General features: G+C 42.2%; 1 pseudogene; it reads left to right on the top strand.

Annotated features, from left to right (window-relative positions):
• Positions 1–7,365: 7,365 nt before the first annotated feature.
• Positions 7,366–19,535, top strand: part of LOC118633561 — a 106,080-nt pseudogene continuing 93,910 nt past the window's right edge.

The following is a 19,535-nucleotide window of genomic DNA, read 5'->3' as shown; positions in this document are numbered from 1 at the left end:
ATTCAGGGGAGATACAGGTCTCATGGTTCTTGTTACAGGAGAGGTCAGTGAGTGGCACTGAAAAAATAAATAAAATAAATCCTTTTTTTTCAGGTTTCCATTGCAATCCTTGAATAACGAACGTGAGAATTATCAGAAATGCATTGATTCCCCTTCAAATATTAGAATAATGGAATGTTCTATTGCCTTTTCATGTGGAATAATTAGGAAAGATAAGGGTTTTTTCTTGTTGTTTTCTTGGAGGCAATCCTGCTTCCTATGGTGTTGCTAAGGAATAAGGATGCTTCCTTCCAACTGATCTTAAAAGAGATATCTAAGATCCATCTCGCCTGTTAATGGATTACAGCTAACTTTACAGTCGTGTGTAAACTGTACATTTGAGTGCAGTAACACACGTCCCTGTCTCACAATAAAAATATTATGGAATATTATATTTTCATATAGTAATGGTACTCTTATTTTACTAGTACAAAGGTACAGTACTAATTTAATTGACTAATATAAAAGTCTCTCACGTAAGATCAATACTTTATTTTCTCAACAGTTTTCATACACCAAGATTTAATTCAACCTGTATTCCTTTGCCCCTGAGGCGGAGGTGAGGGGCGTGCCCACTGACCCCCTGCTTTCTGTGGCACAGACAGGACACCTCCAGAGCAGCTGTGTGATGTGAGCAGGGGGTCTCGCCCTGGCTGCACATTAGACTCACCAGGGAAGCTTTTAAGGACACCAGTGGCCAAGCATCTCCTCGGATCAATTAAATCAAAATCTCTGTTGGTGGGTCTGGGCTATTGCTATATTTTTACACCCCCCCCCCCCAGGTGATTTCAAAGTGCTGCCAGATTTTTCCTTCATTGATTCAGGTTCTAAATTTTAGGGGGACAGGACACAAGCTAAGATCTCGGGTAGATGGGCTCACTTGATGGCTGCCCTGCATTCCTGCTCTGGTTGCTAAGGGCGGAAAGTCCCCGCTCAGTACCCACATTAGGCAGTTGTTTGTTTGAGGGTGGTTTTTTTTGGTGGTGGTGGTAGGTTTTCTCCATACACTGTGGGTCTTTATTGCCACTGCTCCGCTGCTTTTGAGTGCGGGTCTCCCGCTGACGGCGGTGGGGTGCTGCCCCTGGATCGCGTTCGCAAGCACGGCTGAGAGCTCCTCGGTGCAGCTGGAGAGAGAATTTTGCCCTGAGCTTTTTGTACACACCAGGGTTGAGGTTTCCTTCTGTCTTTTGTACCTCTTCTGTTTTCATTTTGCATTCTCATATCTATGCCTTGTGTGCTTGTGAATTTTGACTTCAGAGTTGCTCTTTTACTTTCTCTAAATTTTGCACATGTTATCACCCCTCTTTCCTCCTCAGGGAGGTAACCCCCCGGGGGGTTCCAGTTTGACCCCTGAGCAGAGTCAGATCTTGGACCAACGAGATTAATCATTTAGGCCTCCTGGTTCTGCTCAGTGTCATGAGTATAATGAATGAGAGAAACTTCTCGGTTCCTTTTGATGAAGAGACTTGACAAATCTGGCGGGGCCCTCAGAGTCTGCGGACATTGGGCCCTGATGATCTTGTAGGCTATGGAGAAAACGATGTTTCGGGAACTTTTTAGGAAGAGAAGGGGAAGTGGGGACCTTTGCCTGGGCACTTCTCTAGACTTCCATGCAGGGATACCCATAACCATCTACTCCACCAAAGTCCCAAGCCAACAACAGTGACACTATCCTATCAGCTACAGTGGCCAAACTGATAGTGTGTCTCTTTCCCCAGGAGCACTGCCAGAATTCTATTGTGCTTTTTAAATGTATCTTTATCAAGCCCTGGCCGGTTTGGTTCAGCGGTTAGAGCGTCGGCCTGCGGTCCAGAGAGACCTGGGTTCGGTTCCCGCTAAGGGCACGTACCTCGGTTGCAGTTTGTCCCAGGCCCTGGTCGGTCGTGCGGGTGGCAGCCACTCGATGTGTCCCTTTCACATCGATGTTTCTCTCTCTCTCTCTCTCTCTGTTCCTCTCTCTCCCTCCCACTCTACCTGAACAAAAAATGGAAAAATGTCCTCGGGTGAGGATAAAAAAGAAAAAAAAATAATAATAAATAAATAAATAAATGTATCTTTATCGTCAATAGTATTACAATACTTTTTCCCCATTGACATCCTCCTCCCCACTCCTGCCTCCACCCCCCACAGACACTGTTGTCTGTGTCCCCTGGTTATGCATGTATGCATATAAGTCCTTGGACAATAAGAAAACATGCAGCTGAAATGATACACCCAATCTTACTTTATTAAGTCCAAATCTGGCAATTACTAGATGTGGAGGGGCACCCACTCCAGCTGCATGAATGGCTTGGAGTGTGTAAGATCGTGCTGGCTCTCACCTGGTCTGTAGACTCTTACAGTGGCATCAGGTTATACAACATGGCGCCACTCCAGTCACTTTCTCAGGAAAAAGTAAAAGACTTTTTTGATGAAGAATATTGAATTTTCATCACCCCTCCACTTTCCTTGGATAACTATTCTCCAAATTCTCTAATCCAGAGAAATGCAAGAATACATGATAGTTCTCATTATTATGAATCCAAATCGCTGGTTTTTCTTTCTTAGAGAGAAAGGGATGTTTTCATTTACAATCATATTGCCCAGTTGATACTTTGCTCCAAACTCTTATGATCAAAACTGATGATAGAGCTCTCATTGATGTGGAATCAATGCCATTGATTGGAGCCCATAAAACCTGCCAGAAAACTCCACTAGGGTGAATGGTTTGCTTTATTTTTAATTAGTCATTTGGGGAACTTTTTTTCAATAAGATATTTGAAAGAATGAGGAAGATGACATTCCAAACTCAGTTGAATATCTGTGTCTTTATTATTTTCAAATAGGAAGCACATGTCAACCATATCTAGTGTATTTTCTTTAAAAGAAGTCTTGGAAAAATGTAATCAACATAAAGAATGAATACAAAACCTCTACATTTCAATTGCTATATTTTTCTGCTTACAACTAAAGGGGAGCAGGCTGGGACCAATTTGGGCTGACAAATGGGGACTTACACGCAAGGTTGGTCAAGAATATTTCTGATAATAGAAGAAAGGGGAGCCAACTTGCTGATGTTTTCTTATTTGCGATGCTTTAGTTCAGCACTATGTGAAATAGAGAAAGACCTTCTGAACAATCATGGATTTTTGCTATGAATTATTTAACAAAACAAAGCAGAAAAGACAGGTCCATTTCCTCCCATGCATCCAGCTCTCACAGCAAAAATCATCAAGCATTGCTGGAAACCCAAAATGGGACCTTTTCAAATGCACCTATAAGATTTCCTTACTGTCTCATCAGTTCTCGAAATGGAAAGGCTGTAATCAAAGGCAAGGAGAAAGCACCAACTTAAAGGAACCGTGGGGAGGAATTTACCTCCAGGGTTCCATTTTGAAAAGAGCTCCCAAACAAGTCTACAAAATGCGGGTGAATGTGCTGCTGCCCACCCAGAGTTGTTTTGATGTGAGAAAAACAGCCAGGCGTGCACCTCACAGGCCCTCCTCCGTCCAGTACTCAGTGCCTTGTACAAACGGAGCAAGAGGCTGCGCATGGGGAGAATCAGAGCAAGGAGTTCACTGGGCAGGACCTCAGCCGGCAGCAAATTCCCACGATGTGCTGAGCTTGGCAGAAGGCTGGGCAGAGGTATCTAAGTAAGCAGTGAGTGCTGAAAGTACAAATCCATTTATGTTCAATCAGATCCACTCTTCAGCTGGAACACTAATGCAGAAACGAGTCCATAAGGGTCCCCAACATTGGCTTACAGAGCGGCTTTCTTATAGACACGGCCAATGGGTTTAGAAAACACAAGGTGAAACAGAAGGACAAAAGGGGGGCAGGGGAAGATGAATGTGAAGAAACAAATTCAAGTATAGACAGCACCGAGTTAAGAATTAAAAATGTATGTATGAAAAAGGGAATACTCGAAGAACTAGAAGCAAGTCTTCCTTCCCCAGGAGGAAATTCATTAGAGCTCAGATACTGGTGAGGTTCCTGAGAAATGGGCCTGGATGCTCACCCTCTGTCACTAGGTCTAAGGGTGGGGAAAGGCGGAAAGTGACGGTTTATGGGATGGGAAACCATAAGGAACCCATGTCCCAGTTCCCATGTAGAGCCCTGGGAAGGTGGGAACACCTGAGGAGATGTGATTCCATGGTGTGTCTGAGCCAGGAGTTGAAACCTTTTTCTTAAAAGTTCAGAGAGTAAATATTTTAGCCTTCGCATGCCATATGGACTCTGTCACACTGCTCAGTTCTGCCATCGGCACAAAGGTAGCCACATACAATAAGTAAATGAATGAATACTGCTATGTTTCCATAAAACTTAGAGGACAGAGCATCAGATAGCCTGCGAGGGCGTCCTCCATCCCAGCATGCTCCAGGAGACCCAGAAGTACACCTTGAGAGCAACACAGAAGTTGGGAAGGACCTTGAACAGTTTCTCTGAGATTCCAGAGTCCAGAATGACTTGAAAGCAGCTGAGGTGTCCCCAGCCTTAAGGGGCCTTGCCAAGATCGAGGGATGCTAGGCCCCTCTTCCCCACAGCGCTGAGAGACTAGTAAGCCCCTAGGACAGTTACAACTCTCAGCAAAGGAGGGAAGAGAAGGGTGACTCCAAACTTATCTTCTTACCCTTGCAGAATAGAGCTTCAAGACAGAAACGGAATTGTTTTTAGAAGCCAGGTGTATGTCCTATTCCCATGTTTGCAAGAATGAGCTATTTTACATTTTTGTTTGTTTGAAACTTTCCTTTGAAATCTGGTGCATAATTTTACATTTCCAGCACATTACCAGCCACATTTCAAATGCCAATAATGACGTGGCTAGAAGATACCATACCGGACTGTGCAGCTGTAGACACCAAGGTCTTCTCTTTTCCCCCTTTTCAGACCAATCCCACCAACCCTGCCTTGACTGACCTCAGAGTGAGTTAAGAAGATGGTTGTTGTGTAAGGAGAGTGCCGGCTCCCAGCTGCTACAGGCCAGGGAGGAAGCGAAAGACAGAACATTTTTAAAGCCCCCGTTTATAGTCAGTGATGAGAGCAAGAAGATGAGATACCTCATGGGACAACCATTTGTAGGGAATTTGAATAATTCAGGTTAATATCAAGGTCTGTGTGTATGACCATTCTAGAAAAATCTGTACCATGGGTTAATTAAAAAATCTAAATGTAAAATCATTTCCCAGCCATTAATCACTTCTAATAATTTTCAAGTAAAGGATTAATAAAGTAGTTAATCAATGTCATTAAAATAATTTACAATTCATCAAGAATAATAAAGAAACAAGACAACTTGATATTCACATTTCTAAGAGAAACACCCGTTATAGATACATGAGAGTATATAGTTTATAATTCAGTTACCACCAATGGGTGAAAATTGGAGGTTGCATGGTTCACCCAGACACTAGTGTCTTAGGTTCAGTGATGGGATGTCTTATAATTTAGGATACACTGAGAATCCTGCTGTATGTTGAATGATTCCACAAGATCTGTGTGCTTCATCTCTAGTCCGGTGGATCAAGAAGTTTAAGTAACACTCAGATATTGGATCCCTAGAATCTTACAAACCAGGTCAAATCCAGGAACGTGGAGTCTAAGGTGGAGTTAAGAGCCTCTCTGGTGGGTCTGTGGAATTTGGGGGCTGCTGGGAACACTGCACCTCTGAAGGGAGCAAAACCCTGCACGTCCATGGAATAGAACACCTGATACGGATTACTTCCTTTTAACTTGTACCAAAACAGGGAATACACTGGTCCTAGATTTATGGCTAACCATAAAAATGAGATTTTTAAAGTTGAAAGAAAATATGTTGCTTAATGTTTTAAAAAATGAAATTAATGAGGTTGAACTGGATTATCACGGATTTCTGTCTCTCTAGGTCAGTATGGTCCCAGAGCAAAACACTGTGAGCCACAGACATCATTTAAAACAGTCTAGGAGCCACATTACCTAAGGAAAAACAAACAGGTGAGAATCATGTAAATGATATTTTATTTTACCCAATGTATCAAAAATACTATTATTTCGACGTGTAATCAATATGAAACGTAGTTATGGAGATACTTTATATTTTTTATCCTGTCTTTGAAACCTGGCACACGTTTTACATTGAGAGCATGCCCCGGGCCACATTTCAAGTGCTCAAGGCGCATACCAGAGAGCACTGCCTTGGAGGCTCCCATCACCCAGGAGCAAGGAGAGACAAGCCCGGCCCTTGGCCAGACCTGGCCAGAGCGCCCCCACCCGACCACAGCGCCCCCGCCCGACCACAGCGCCCCCGCCCGACCACAGCGCCCCCGCCCGACCACAGCGCAGCGGCCTCAAACCCAGCTCAGCGCGTCAGCGCAGCTCACTGAATGGAGACTCCTCGAGTCACTGACTCAAACAGGTGGCATGTGCGGAGACCCCGATTGTGTCTCCCCGCAAATAGGAATCATGCTTCGCTGTGAATGACACAGCCAAACACTCAGCACGACACCTCGAGCTGATCACGTGTCCTTCCTCTCTCCTTTTACAGGAAATTGAACTCTTTAAAAGCTTTCTTGAAGTTGCATTCTTTTTCTTCGATTTGATAACTAGCATATGTTTGGGAGGTGGAGAGCAGGGGAGGAAGGATTCATATTTTTACAGTTGACGTGTTCCCAGGGAAAAATAATTAGCGTGGAGGAGGGAGAGGGGCAGCCACCGGGCCTGGCTGGCGGGCGCCCCTCGCTGCGTGAGCGTTCTGGCCGGTGCCCGGTGTCACCTCGGGTCACAAACTGCCGGCAGGAGGATGACACAGGCAGGCATGATCGAAATTGTTATAAAAAATGTCAAATAAAAAATAATAAAGAAAACACGTAGGCAGTACATTAGAGAGGCTGTTTTCTTGTCCCCTGGAGGAGGGAGGCCGCTCTCCCAATCAGCAGGCAGCTGAGCTGCTAGTGCCCGGGGTTTGAAAGGTATGACTTGGACCAGCCCCGTGAACGCGTTCATGGCGAAGCAGCGACCTGCCAGGTTTTCTGGGATTTCAGGAGGGTCAGTACATCTTTCTCTTCCACCACAAAGAGAACAAAAGGTGCAGGCCAGTTGGGCTGGTCTGTCTGGTTCGGAACCATACTGACTGATACTCCCCCGAGGAAGCCCAGCGCAAGGGTGTGTCTGTACAACCTGAGCTCATGGGGACCAGACCGAAAATATTTCGCCACCTGAAATGAGCTGTTAGACAGCCAAACTGGTTCAAGAATACACAGCCAGGACCAGCGGCAGAAGCTGCTGGAAGTAGTTTCCAAATCAGGATTGGAAAAGTGCTTTTGAACCTTAAGAGTCCCACAGTGGACTGTGGGAGAAGAACACTTCGAATCGATGGGTCTGTCCAAAAAGAAATCGGTGGCCATTCCTCAGGAAAACCGCACTGGGAAGTCCAACATTCTGCAAGGTCCCTTCCTTCCATCCACGTTCATTGAAAACCTCTATGTACTCAGCAGTGAGGTCACATACGTGAAAAAGATGCGGTCTTAGCCCTCAGATAACTCTGATGTTTGTGATCCTATCCATGGCAAAGGTCTAAATCACAGGGTTAAGTCTCAGGGTGGGTTTGGAGAGTGTCCTGTTCTGGGCCCCACATCCATGCAAGGCAGCCCACTTCAGTAAGGCAGAGAAGTCAATCAAACTAGCAATAGCCCGAACCTAAGTAGAGTTCAGAATTCTGTCTTACCCTGCAGATGGGTTCAGAGCCAATTTCAAGTAACAAGGTGAGCAAAAATAAGATACCGTTCGTTTAATTTATCTTCTTTCCTTATGCAGATATGTATGTCAAGGCTATAGAGCAAACTGAGAAGAGGAAAACAGATGAGTACGTTACAAATGGTCAGGCAGGTATCAAATATCTGGTAGACATCTACAGCAGCCTTCCTATCATGGCTGAGAGAGGGGGGGTGCCCTCGCTCATGGCCAGTGCCACCCCTGAGGAGGCAACCCACAAGCAGGAAAAAATATAAACAACAGATCCAGCAAGGCCAGCTTGGAGTATTGTGGTTATGCTTGTTAATATCCACATTACAGCCCTGGCAGGTTTGACTCAGCGGTTAAAGCGTCAGCCTGCGGTCCAGAGAGACCCGGGTTCGGTTCCGGCTAAGGGCACGTACCTTGGTTGCAGTTTGTCCCCGGCCCTGGTTGGTCGTGTGGGTGGCAGCTACTCAATGTGTCCCTTTCACGTTGATGTTTCTCTCTCTCTCTCCCTCCTACTCTATCTGAACAAAAAAATGGAAAAATGTCCTCGGGTGAGGATTTAAAAAAAAAAAATCCACATTACAAGGCTTTTGGGTCTCAGTGTGCCTATAAAGAGAATGTTCTTCCATATCCAGGCTCCTCTACCTTGGATTTCTCTGAGAGCTCCAGGAATATTGACACAGCCCAGTGGTGTCCTAATTTCTATTGTTGCCTAAGAAGAGGAAGCTAACATCCTTGCTTAGTCACCCCCAAGGAGCCCAATCCCCATTTAGCTCTTGTCATTCTTGGGTCACACTTGGTGCCTACCTTGTCCCCAGCTAGACAATTTTCAATGACCTCTGACACTTGGAGACCAGTAGTCGCCAAAGTAAAGGGCCTTAGTGACCTGGGATTTCATCGCCATCATTGGCCTAGCGGCACTCTCTCCAGGTTCAGGGAATGAGGGTTTGCCAATCTGTCCCATGGAGTTATACCTTTCTATCACAGCTTCATGCAGCCTTACACCTAGGCTCCTCTGTTAAGGCCCTTTAGTTATACCCCTCTTTCTGTGTACACACATGTGCATGCCCACACACAGCACGGCCCTTTCCCTGAGGCATCATCACCACCGTCATACTTAGGAAGGATTACTGTGTTCAAAGCTTCATTGTCAATAACTCGTTTAATCATCGCAACAAGTCTTTGAGGTGGATTCTGCTATTAACCCCATTTTATAGATGACAAAACTGAGGCACACAAAGGATAAGCAACTTTCCCGATGTCACACAGCTGGGAGGTGCACAGCCAGGATCTGAACCAAACAGTCTGAGTCTAGAAGCCACACTGTTCTGTGCCCAGTACTACCCTTCACCTAACCCCTGACTTCCACGTCCTGACCAGGGAGAGGAAGACGCTACCACAAAACCCATAGAGACCTAGCAGCATGCTCTAGGTCACGGAGAGATGGTGAGAAGTCAGTTCCCACAGCATTCAGGTGAATTACCTCTGTAACTGGCTACTTAGGGTGACTTGGTCTGTGGCAGGGCATACTCCGAGGTCTCTGTCTCCCCAGAATCTCTCTGGATGAGCTCTGGTGAGTTGGGTATCCCAAGCCACAGAGAGATCTTTCTCAGCCATGATCCACATTAGCAGTCGGGCTGGCTTTCTTCAGAAGCCTTAAATCCCCTTTGTGAGGGCGCAGGCTCTGGCTTTGTCTTGCTGGGTAAGAGCCTGCTCTCATTTAACCTGAGGTCCCAATGTGTCCGTGTCTAGTGTTTATTTGTCAGATACAAGGATTGTTGAAACCATTCTAGATGAAATACTGGGAGTCTGGAGCTCGTCTGGAGACCACATTGGATACAACAGCAAATCATTTCTACAATATCTACTGGATACAGACAGTGTATTTTTGGGCTGAAGCTTATGTATTTTCTGTGCCATCTTGTGATTAAAGTGGAAAGTAATTATCCAGTTCCAAAGAGTGGATGGACTAAAAATTATTGTAATTTTCTCCCATAAGACAAAGGAGGTACCAGAACTATCCTGATTCTGTTTATTTTTAACATCCCTCTCCCCTCCAAAGAGGACAGGATTTGCCATATTGTAAGAAACCATCTGATTCATCTTGAACCTCAGTGAATCCAAAGTTTAATTCTATGTGACATTTCTGGTGGCATTATATTTTTGCAAAAATAAAATCCCTTTGATTAAAATTTCACACCTAGCTGAGGACCATGAAAAGCTGATTACCTGGTCCAGTCTTAGCCCAGCATTGCCAAAAGGTTTACAAACCTCAGGACAACTTGAGGGGAACTTGGCCTAGACTTCAAGTTAGAGGAATCAGTCAAAGCCCAAGGCATTTGCCAGGTGGCCTGTTCCCTGCCCTGTGTCAGCAGCTCCAAATTAGGCACATGCTCTCTAAACCAGCCTTGAAAATGATTGGCCTACAGAGCCAGAACCCAAAGGAAATATGAGCAGGCTGGCCATGATTGAGGCCAAGGGCATACAGAAATTCAGCGCCCCTCTTCTCTGTCATCCTCCATAGGTTTGAGGGCAGAAAGCAAAGTTTATTCTCTGAAAGCAGATGCTCGAGTTCCAGTAACACTGAAAGACAGAGAAAGAACTACAAAGGCCCGGATCTGCAAACATTGGTGTTATGAAGTAGAGGCAGGGACAATCTTCAGGCTAATGATATCATAAAAGTGTTTGTAAAGCCTCAGGCTTAAACATCTCCAGTGCCGTAACTAGCTACTATTTTAAAAAAAGACATTAGGTTTACATTTGCATCTTTGAGATAAAGATTTTATGTCAGCAGTTAGCCCTCTGGACAGCATAAAATCGTAAGAAATGCTGTCTAGGTTACGCCCCAATTGCCCATGAATCCAATGTTTGGGCTTTGATGATGGTTTGTGGTCCTGGCCCTGTGTGACCTGACCTCCAGAGGTTAGGGGAGGTATGTCTACAATATTATCCCAAAGTTTAAACCCTTCTGAGAGCTGTTGGATGCTCTCAGCTTGTAGTGCTTCCGTATGCCATCTATATGCTATATAAAATCATATTCTCTCATGTTTATTCTTGAACACTTGCTAGTTTCAAGGAGGTTCATTAGTTCTCTAATTACTAACATTGGTGAACAAGTTCTATGATCACCTCTTTTGATTAGATCGGTTTTAATCATTGCCAAGCTCGGAGTCTGGTGGCAATGTGGAAGATTAATTGACATGTGTCAAGGCAGAAAGAAGGAGACCAGTAGGGACAGCCCAGAAAGGGTCCAGGAAAACCAGAGAGAGGGGCTGAACTGTGGGGGTAGCACCCGGCGGGGGGGGGGGGTGCTGGATGTGAGCTATGTTACAGCCCCACAATAACTGCGATTCATCGTATAACCTCTAAGGACAGTCAAACCTTCTGAGACCCTTTAGGACTATTTAGTGATCCTTAGCAGAAATAATGAGTGTTGAGAAAAAAGTAATGAGAGGAAGCAATGGGTGAAATCTGGGACAAAAAGCCTACTAGGAAATCTAGACTTTGGCAGAGCCGTCTGAAAGGAGGTGGTAGAAGGGCACAGGAAATGAAAGGGGTTCATTTAAAAATGTTTGGGAGATTTTGATCTGAACAGGGAGATAACAAATATATAGACAAAAAGGCATGAAATAGTATGGAGGACGGAAGGTCAAAGCCAGACCAATTTTGGAAAATAAGCTATAGCATCTCACAGGGTCTCCGAGAATTAGACACATAAGACCACCTGACAGATGCACGGAGGTGTGACCCATGCTAGTCCCAGAAAGGAACAGAAGAGGGAAAAAAAAGCGACTGATGACTTTAAAATTAGAAAAACTAAATTTGGGCTTATTATACCCGAGAGGAATATAGCCTGATGCACAATTTATGCAAATTGATAAAGCTGATTACACAAATTAGCCAAGTCTTTGGCTCATTTTTTCTGTGGTCAATAAATCCCCCCCTCCCCCAAAAAAATCAGTCTATCACTATTGGCATTTACAACAAACCCTCTTATTACTTGTGGTGGCCAATTACTTGAAAACACTAAGTGGAAATCGTTTCTTATTTCGGACTCTAGGCCTGGCCTTGTAGGACGCTGAAGGGGCAAGATAGATTAGAATGCTGGTTCTCCTGTGAGGGAGACATAGTTCATTTAACACAGCTGAAGACCCTCCCTAAAGAGATTTTCCATTCAGATGACCCTCACCTAAACCCCACCCAACTGTCGCAGAACAAAACGAAATACGATATTTGCAAAACATTATTAATGTTAATGAGATTTCAGCCAATCCTCAGAATCAGCCTAGGAAGTAGAATCTATGACCATTTAAAATTGGGAAACAGAGCCCTGGCCAGTTTGGTTCAGCAGTTAGAGCATCAAACTGTAGACCGGAGAGTCCCGGGTTCAGTTCTCACTAAGGGCACGTACCTTGGTTGCAGTTTGTCCCCGGCCCCACAGGGCGTGTGGGTGGCAACCACTCGATGCGTCTCTCTCACACTGTTGTTTCTCTCTGTCTCTTCCTCCTTCTCTTCCTCCTGCTCTATCTGAAGATAAATGCAAAAATGTCCTCAGATAAGGATTAAATAAATAAATAAATAAATGTGAGAAACTGAGTTTTAGTGACAGTAACCTTCTCAAGGTCAGAGTCAGTAGGCAGTGGAATCAGGATTCGAACTCAAATTTATACTCTATCAAATTACACTTACCGCTTAGAATTGGTCCTTTTGGCTTGAGAAGTAGGGCTTGCAAAGCTAAACGTTCTGGTTTAAATGCTCAGCTTTGTGTGTGAGATTTTGAGAGTAAAAGTGCCCTGCAGGGCGGGCGGGAAGTCTCCTACAAGGTGCCTGGCGGGCACAGTGTGGTGCAGTGGTTAGAGGCATGGGGCTTGTGGGTCTGTCACTCTCTAACTGTATCAACCTATATCTAGTAAGAGTTCCTATCGCTAGACTTCAACTTTCTCATCCATACAATGAGGATGTTATGTTACACTACCTTTCTTATGAATTGTTACGAAAAGCAAGTGAAAAACATTTCAAGCCTGTATAACATGGTGCCTAGCCCAGAGAAATGGGCCAATAAACCATCAGCTCTTAGAACATCCTTAGTAACAGACAGAGCCTATTTTCTAACAAAACACTCCTGTCATGCTGATGAAGCAGCAGCTACTGCTCACATACTACTCGCTGAATTCTTATAACCATCTATGAGGTATGATCGCCACCCCTTTCTACAGTGGGAGAAATGGAGGTGCCGAGAAGGAATGGAGGCCACAGAGCTGGAGAAGGGCCAGGGGGTCCCACACTCCGTCATTTCAAGGCAGGGCAGCTGTTCAAGCACTCTGCTCCCCCACATACCCTCCAACCACAGACTGCTTCTCCTTCTTCCCTGCTTGGTTTAGTTACCATGTGAACTTAAGTGTCTTATTAGAAACCAAGCTATCCTCCAGAAAAGTACAGCCCAACACAAATAAAATAGAAGGCATGTTCCCAATCAGACAGAAACATGCACTAAGAGTCTTAAAGAGATAAATATCCCCAAATAGCCCTGATCTCTCTGTGACTTGTTTTAATCAACTTTCTTCTCTTATATTTTGAATGTTCTCTCTGATGAGGCAAACCATTTCCTATGGAGGAAAAGGGTAAAGAAACAAGGAAAGAAAATCTTGTCTCCCAACCCCTCCCTCTCTCTCTCTCTCTCTCTCTCTCTCTCTCTCACACACACACACACACACACACACAAGCTGTTTTGTTCTTTCCTCTTCGACCTGCCCACGTGCTAGTCATGGGCTTTGATGGCTTAATAGGACCTCCAGACAGGCAAAGGACAGCCAAAGGACAAAGGAGCTGTCCGTCAATGTGCTGGGACTAATACTGCACCAAGATACAGATTTAATTTGTTCAGTTTGGCAACATGTGACTAATGATGAAGTCACCAGGGCAAGAGAGAAAGGCTAGAGAAAAAAACAAAAACAAAAATGTGTTTTAGCAAGAGATTTAAATAAAAATGAGCTTCCTTGTTCGTGGGTTTTTCTTCACTAAACATTCTCAAGCCAATTATTAAGGCATTTTAAAAAGTCTACCTGGTGGAAAGAGGTCACTTATTGCATCTCGCTGTCACTGTTCTTAGTAGTGGCGATTTGTCCAAAGAAACAACTGGCAACATTTGGGACATATTTTTCAATAACAGGAAACGTGAGGAAATATAATACGGCCTATTTGAAGTAAAAGAGAAATCACTGGAAATCTCCATACTAGGGGAAGTAGAGAAAGGTCTCAGCAGTGGGAAAAGCAAAAGCCTTGATTGATAAGACTTTATCTCCAGGCAAAGAGGGAAGGGCTGGAATAAGAGAAAGTAGAAACAAGTTCCTACGGTATAAAATTACAGCTTTGGAAAGTGAGACACAGGAATGGTGTGTTACTATTACCAAGGGTGATGGCTTTGCCTTCCTTTGAAGTGTTAGGTGGGAATAATGGAGAACCTGATGACTACGCTTAGAGTAATTGTGACGTTTCAAAGAGTTCACAAAGAGAGCAACAAAAAATTTAAGGAGCCTTAGATCCTAAATTACTAAGAAGGAAAATTAATGGAAGAACTGGTCAGCAGTTCACTGGGACACTTTACTTTTAGCTTGGGTAGATACAGGGAAATAAATTCCAGGTATTATCAAGAAACTCACAATGGTGAAAATTCTTTCCCTCACCTTCTTCTCGCTAAAAGTTTCCTAATCTTTTCTTCCCACATACACTAATATGAAGACACCAAATTTAAAATCCTGTGAAAGAGTATGAGGTATATATATTCAATGGAATATTACTCAGCAATAAAAAATAATGAAACTGGGCCATTTGCAACAACATAGATGAACCTAGAAGGTATTATGCCAAGTGAAGTAAGTCAGACAGAGAAAAATACATACTATATGATTTCACTTATATGTGGAATTTAAAAACAAATAAAACAAAACTGAAACAGACCCATGGATAACAGAAAACAAAGTGATTGTTGCCAGAGTGGAGTGGGTTGGAGAGATGGGTGAGAAAGGTAAGGGGAATAAAAGGTACAAACTTCTAGTTATAAAATAAATAAGCCATGGGTATTTAGTGTACAGCACAGAGAATATAGTCAATAATATCGTAATAACCCTCTAAGTGACAAATGGTTACTAGGCTTATCATGATGATCGCATTATAAGGTATACAAGTGGTGAATCACTATATTGCACACCTGAAACTAATATAATATTGTAGGCCAACTATACTTCAATTTTTAAAAATCCTACGAAAACACTTGTCCCACTTTGCTTTAGAGAAAGACGGTAGACAAAGTAAGTTTATCTCAAAATTTCTACTGACTTTTCCAAACAAATGGCATTTTGTTTGTAGAGGGTCTATCTATTAATTTTCTCTCCTTGTACTTTCCACTGCTTAGCCCCTACACCACTCTCAATAAATTTGACAGTGACCTCCACATCACTGAATCCAATGGGCCATTTGCCTCCTCACATTCCTTGAGCTCTCAATAATGGTCAGTGATGTAGACCATTAGAAGCACTCAGTTCCCCTGGATTCTATGACATCATGCTCTCTTGATTTGCTTCCTAGTCATCTGGACACTCCTCATTAGTATTTTCTAATCTTCTTCTAACCAAATTTAAATTTTCAGAGTTTCTTAAGGCTTGTTCAAAGAGCTGCTTACCTTCTTACTATTGATTCTCTTCCTGGGCGCTCTATTGATGTCCATGACTTCAATTATTCTCTATATACTTATGACTCCCTAACTTATATCTCTTGTCCAAATGACTTCCAGTACTCACTGGATGTCTCAGAGTCACTTACATTAGGCATGTCCAAGGCCAAAGTCATGGTCTGCCCCTTCATCCTGAACCTCTCCACATATTTCTGATTTCAGCTAATAACATCTCCATCTAGATAGCTGCACAGGCCATAAACATGTCTCTTCCTCATTATGCATCAATTTTATTTTCTAAATAGCTATTTAGCTTCATAACTTTTCCTTCATAACACTTATATTCAACAGAAGAATGCTCATCCATGACCATGAATGACTCAGAGTCTCTTACCAGATAACCTGAAGGACAAGAAACATTACAGGGCATCTGTAATGACTACTGTGGTAGATTGATACCACTGATAGCCCAGTAAATTATTTCCTTGTATCTACATACCTTTGCAACTCATCCCATCAAGAATTAGAGTTGATTTCCCCATCTCTTGAATGTGGACTGGTCTTGAGATTTGCTTTGGCCAATAGAATGGGGGAGAAAGTGATGGTGTGCCAATTCCAAGCACAGACCTCAAGAGCCTTTGCATGCTTTCACTCATTCTTTTGGACCTCTGCTTCTGCCATGTGAACAAGCGCAGGACAGCTATGAGAGAATGAGAGACCCTGTGAAGCAGAGCTAAGCCATTCTAGTTAAGGTCTTCTTAGACCACGAACCGCCCAGCCAACCCACCATCTGAACACAGACTCATGAGCAAGCCCAGATGAACTCAGCCAAGCCCAGCCCAGATCAACAGAATCATCCAGCTTAACTACAGACTTGTGAATAAACAATATATGGGAGTTGTTTTAAGCTACTGAGTTTCGGTTACACAGTAATAGCTAACGGATCCGGCTACCAGCTAAAGATTTCTCTATAATGTACATTTTATCCAATAATATATTTGAAGCTTCAAATGTTTAGTTATTAAATAATCCATTGCCTTGTGCTTTCCTTTTCCCTCTTCTTTGGGTAGGTAAGCACATATTTTTGCAGAATAGTGAAGTGATCACCAAATATAAACCTATGAAAGGATTATAGGTGAAATACACTCCATATTTAGAGATAAATTTCATCAGGAAAAAGGACATCAACAACACAGATATTTTTTAGTCTCAAGTAATTATGTAACAGGATATTTTGCTGGTCTGGGGTTCATCCTTTGTTGGAGAAGGGGAAGGTATCATTTCTTCCTTACATATCCATTGAGATTGAGTCTTGAGAACCATTGGGTAGTGTCTAATTGTAAATATTCTGCCTTGTAGCTATTGTATTTTCAAAGCTATAGAGAGATAGAGGAGTCTCCAGGCAGAAAAGAGGCTAGGATACTGATGCAGTCAATGATAATAAAATATGTCTAATGGACAAGGGTGAACCTACCCTTAACCAGATTGTGGGAACGGGCAGCAGACCCTGATGAACTCTCCATTGGTCCTGTCCTCAGTCTAAGAGCTAAGGGTGAGAAGTAAGACTGGTTTCAGAGGCAGACTTTAATATATACCAGATCCCATTCTGATTGACCCACCCAGCTGCTAAAGAAAGCATTGGGGTGGATAGTTCTGTGTATAAATTGAAAGAGGTAAATATAAAGTCTAGGTAAAATAAAAATCTAAGTATGAAAAATAAAGCATCAACACTTAAAAGAAAATATGGGAGGATTTTAAAGAGGTAAACCATAAAGTCTAGGTAAAATAAAAACCTAAGTATGAAAAATAAAGCATCAACACTTAAAAGAAAATATGGGAGGATTTTATTAGAATAATTTATTAGGAGATTACTTCTCAAGCAAAATGAAAAACACATAAATCATAAAAGAAAAAAATTCATATATTTGACTATATTAAAATTTTTAATTCTGTTCAGTAAAAGTCACCATACACAAAACAAACAAAAGAAAAACAATGGACTGTTAAACACACATATGAATACATGCAAACACAATCTAGATAGGAAATAATTAGTATTCAAAATATACAAAGATTCTTCTACAAATCAATAAGAAAATGCCAAATAACCCAATTGAAAAATAGAGAATATTGAAAGTTCATAAGAAAGTTCATAAGAAAAGAAATCTACATTGTTAAATAAGAGAAGATATTCAGTCTCACTAACAAAGTGTCCACTTTACTCATCTACTGGAAGAATTATTAAGTCTAACTTTATCAGGAGGAAATGTACAAACTGTCATAAACCATCAAAGTATATAAATCTATCAAATCATGTCAGAGCTCCACTTCAGAGCTTAGTCTACCAATGACAACCTGGAATCCAGAAATTCCACTTCTAAGTATAGATTATAGAAGTATATTGCAAATGTGCAGGGCAAATAGTTAATTACACCATTGTTTCGAAAGCAAAAAAGTAATTTAAAATGTACATCAATAAAGTATGACCTAATTAAGTTGATATATACATATACATACATACTATATGGCAGTTAAACGAATTATAAGATATGGCCCTGCTGGTGTGGCTCAGTGGACTGAGCATCATCCCATAAACTGAGAGGTCCCAGTTCAATTCCTGGTCAGGGCACATGCCCAGGTTGTGAGCTCAATCCCCAGTAGGGGACATGCAGGAGGCAGCTGATAGATGTTCTCTCTCATCGATGTTTCTATCTCTCTCTCTCTCTTCCTCTCTCTAAAAAAATCAATAAAAACATTTTTAAAAAAGGAATTACATGATATGTATAAATATGTCTAAACCTCTGAAAAACATAATGTGGAATAAATAACACAAACTTCAGGTTCATAGGTATGTAAAATACTATATAATATGATAAATATATAACATCTAATTTAAATATAACATCTGTGTGAAAAAATAAACATAACATTCATGATTATGGCTGCCTTTGAGATTAAGGAAGAAGATAATAATGTCATGATATATAAAAAAGACAACTGATTCTGTATTATCTTTGTTCTCTTCTAAGTAATAAAAAAGATCTAAAACAAAGATAACAAGATATTGAAATATATTAGTTCTACATGGTGATACATTGATATTTAATGTATGATTCTCTGCAGTTTTCTATATTTTAAAAATATTTGATTTGATTGTGCAAGTACTTATTTGGTACAAGTTGTGTTCTCAGTACAGAGATAATTTAAGACAAAAATAACAACAAAAAAAGGAAAGATGTGGGAAATAAGGATGAATGGAAGGAAGAAACAGAGGAAGGAAGGGAGGACACAGTTAGCATCAGTTCCTATCTGTTCCCAGAAGTGTTCTGAAAAGCTATCAGTGATGTCTGTGCATAAAGAGTTCCACAGTCAAGAGAAGTTAAAATGAAGACCCAGGCACAGCCTGTGTGGCTCAGTGGATTGAGCATCATCCCATAAACTGAGAGGTCACAGTTCAATTCCTGGTCAGGGCACATGCCCAGGGTGCGGGCTTGATTCCCAGTAGGGGGTGTGCAGGAGGCAACTGATCAATGTTTCTCTCTCACACTGATGTTTCTATCTCTCTGTCCCTTCCTCTCTTAAAAAAAAAAAAAAAAAAAAATCAATAAAAACATATTTTTAAAAAATGAAGACCCAGTACTCATCTTCAAGGAATTCTCACTTCAGGGGAAGAAATAACGTGGTGGTGTGTCTGTGTGGCAGATGACCAAAAGCCTCCCCAAACTTCCATTTCTAGTCCTCCAAATGAACTGAAATTTCACTGTGCGTGGTTCTGGTCATGCAGGCGAGTCTCAGCCACTTGATTCGTTCTATCTCCAGCCACAACAGTCCCTTAAACTGTGAAATTTCTACAGTGTCCATTCTGTGGGGGTTCTACAGAAATAAGTATATTTTTGTCATCTTCCAAATGCGCAACACCTTTCTGATTCCATTTTTCATGTGGTTCCTAGAACGATCTATTTTTTTCTATAACACTGTCTGGAAGGGTCTTCGTGTCAAAAACTTCATTCAGAAAGAAGTGTAATAGAAATGCCCTCTTTACCCTACAGGATTGTGGATGTTGCACAGAAGTCAGATAAGCAGATGTATAGAAATCAAAAAGAACGTGTCAAAAGGAAGGATAAAATAAACCAGT

This window comes from Molossus molossus, unplaced genomic scaffold, assembly GCF_014108415.1.
Source record: "Molossus molossus isolate mMolMol1 unplaced genomic scaffold, mMolMol1.p scaffold_m16_p_18, whole genome shotgun sequence".
Taxonomy (NCBI): domain Eukaryota; kingdom Metazoa; phylum Chordata; class Mammalia; order Chiroptera; family Molossidae; genus Molossus; species Molossus molossus.
The sequence above is the reverse complement of the archived record's forward strand: the minus strand, read 5'-3'. Positions and strand labels throughout refer to the sequence as shown.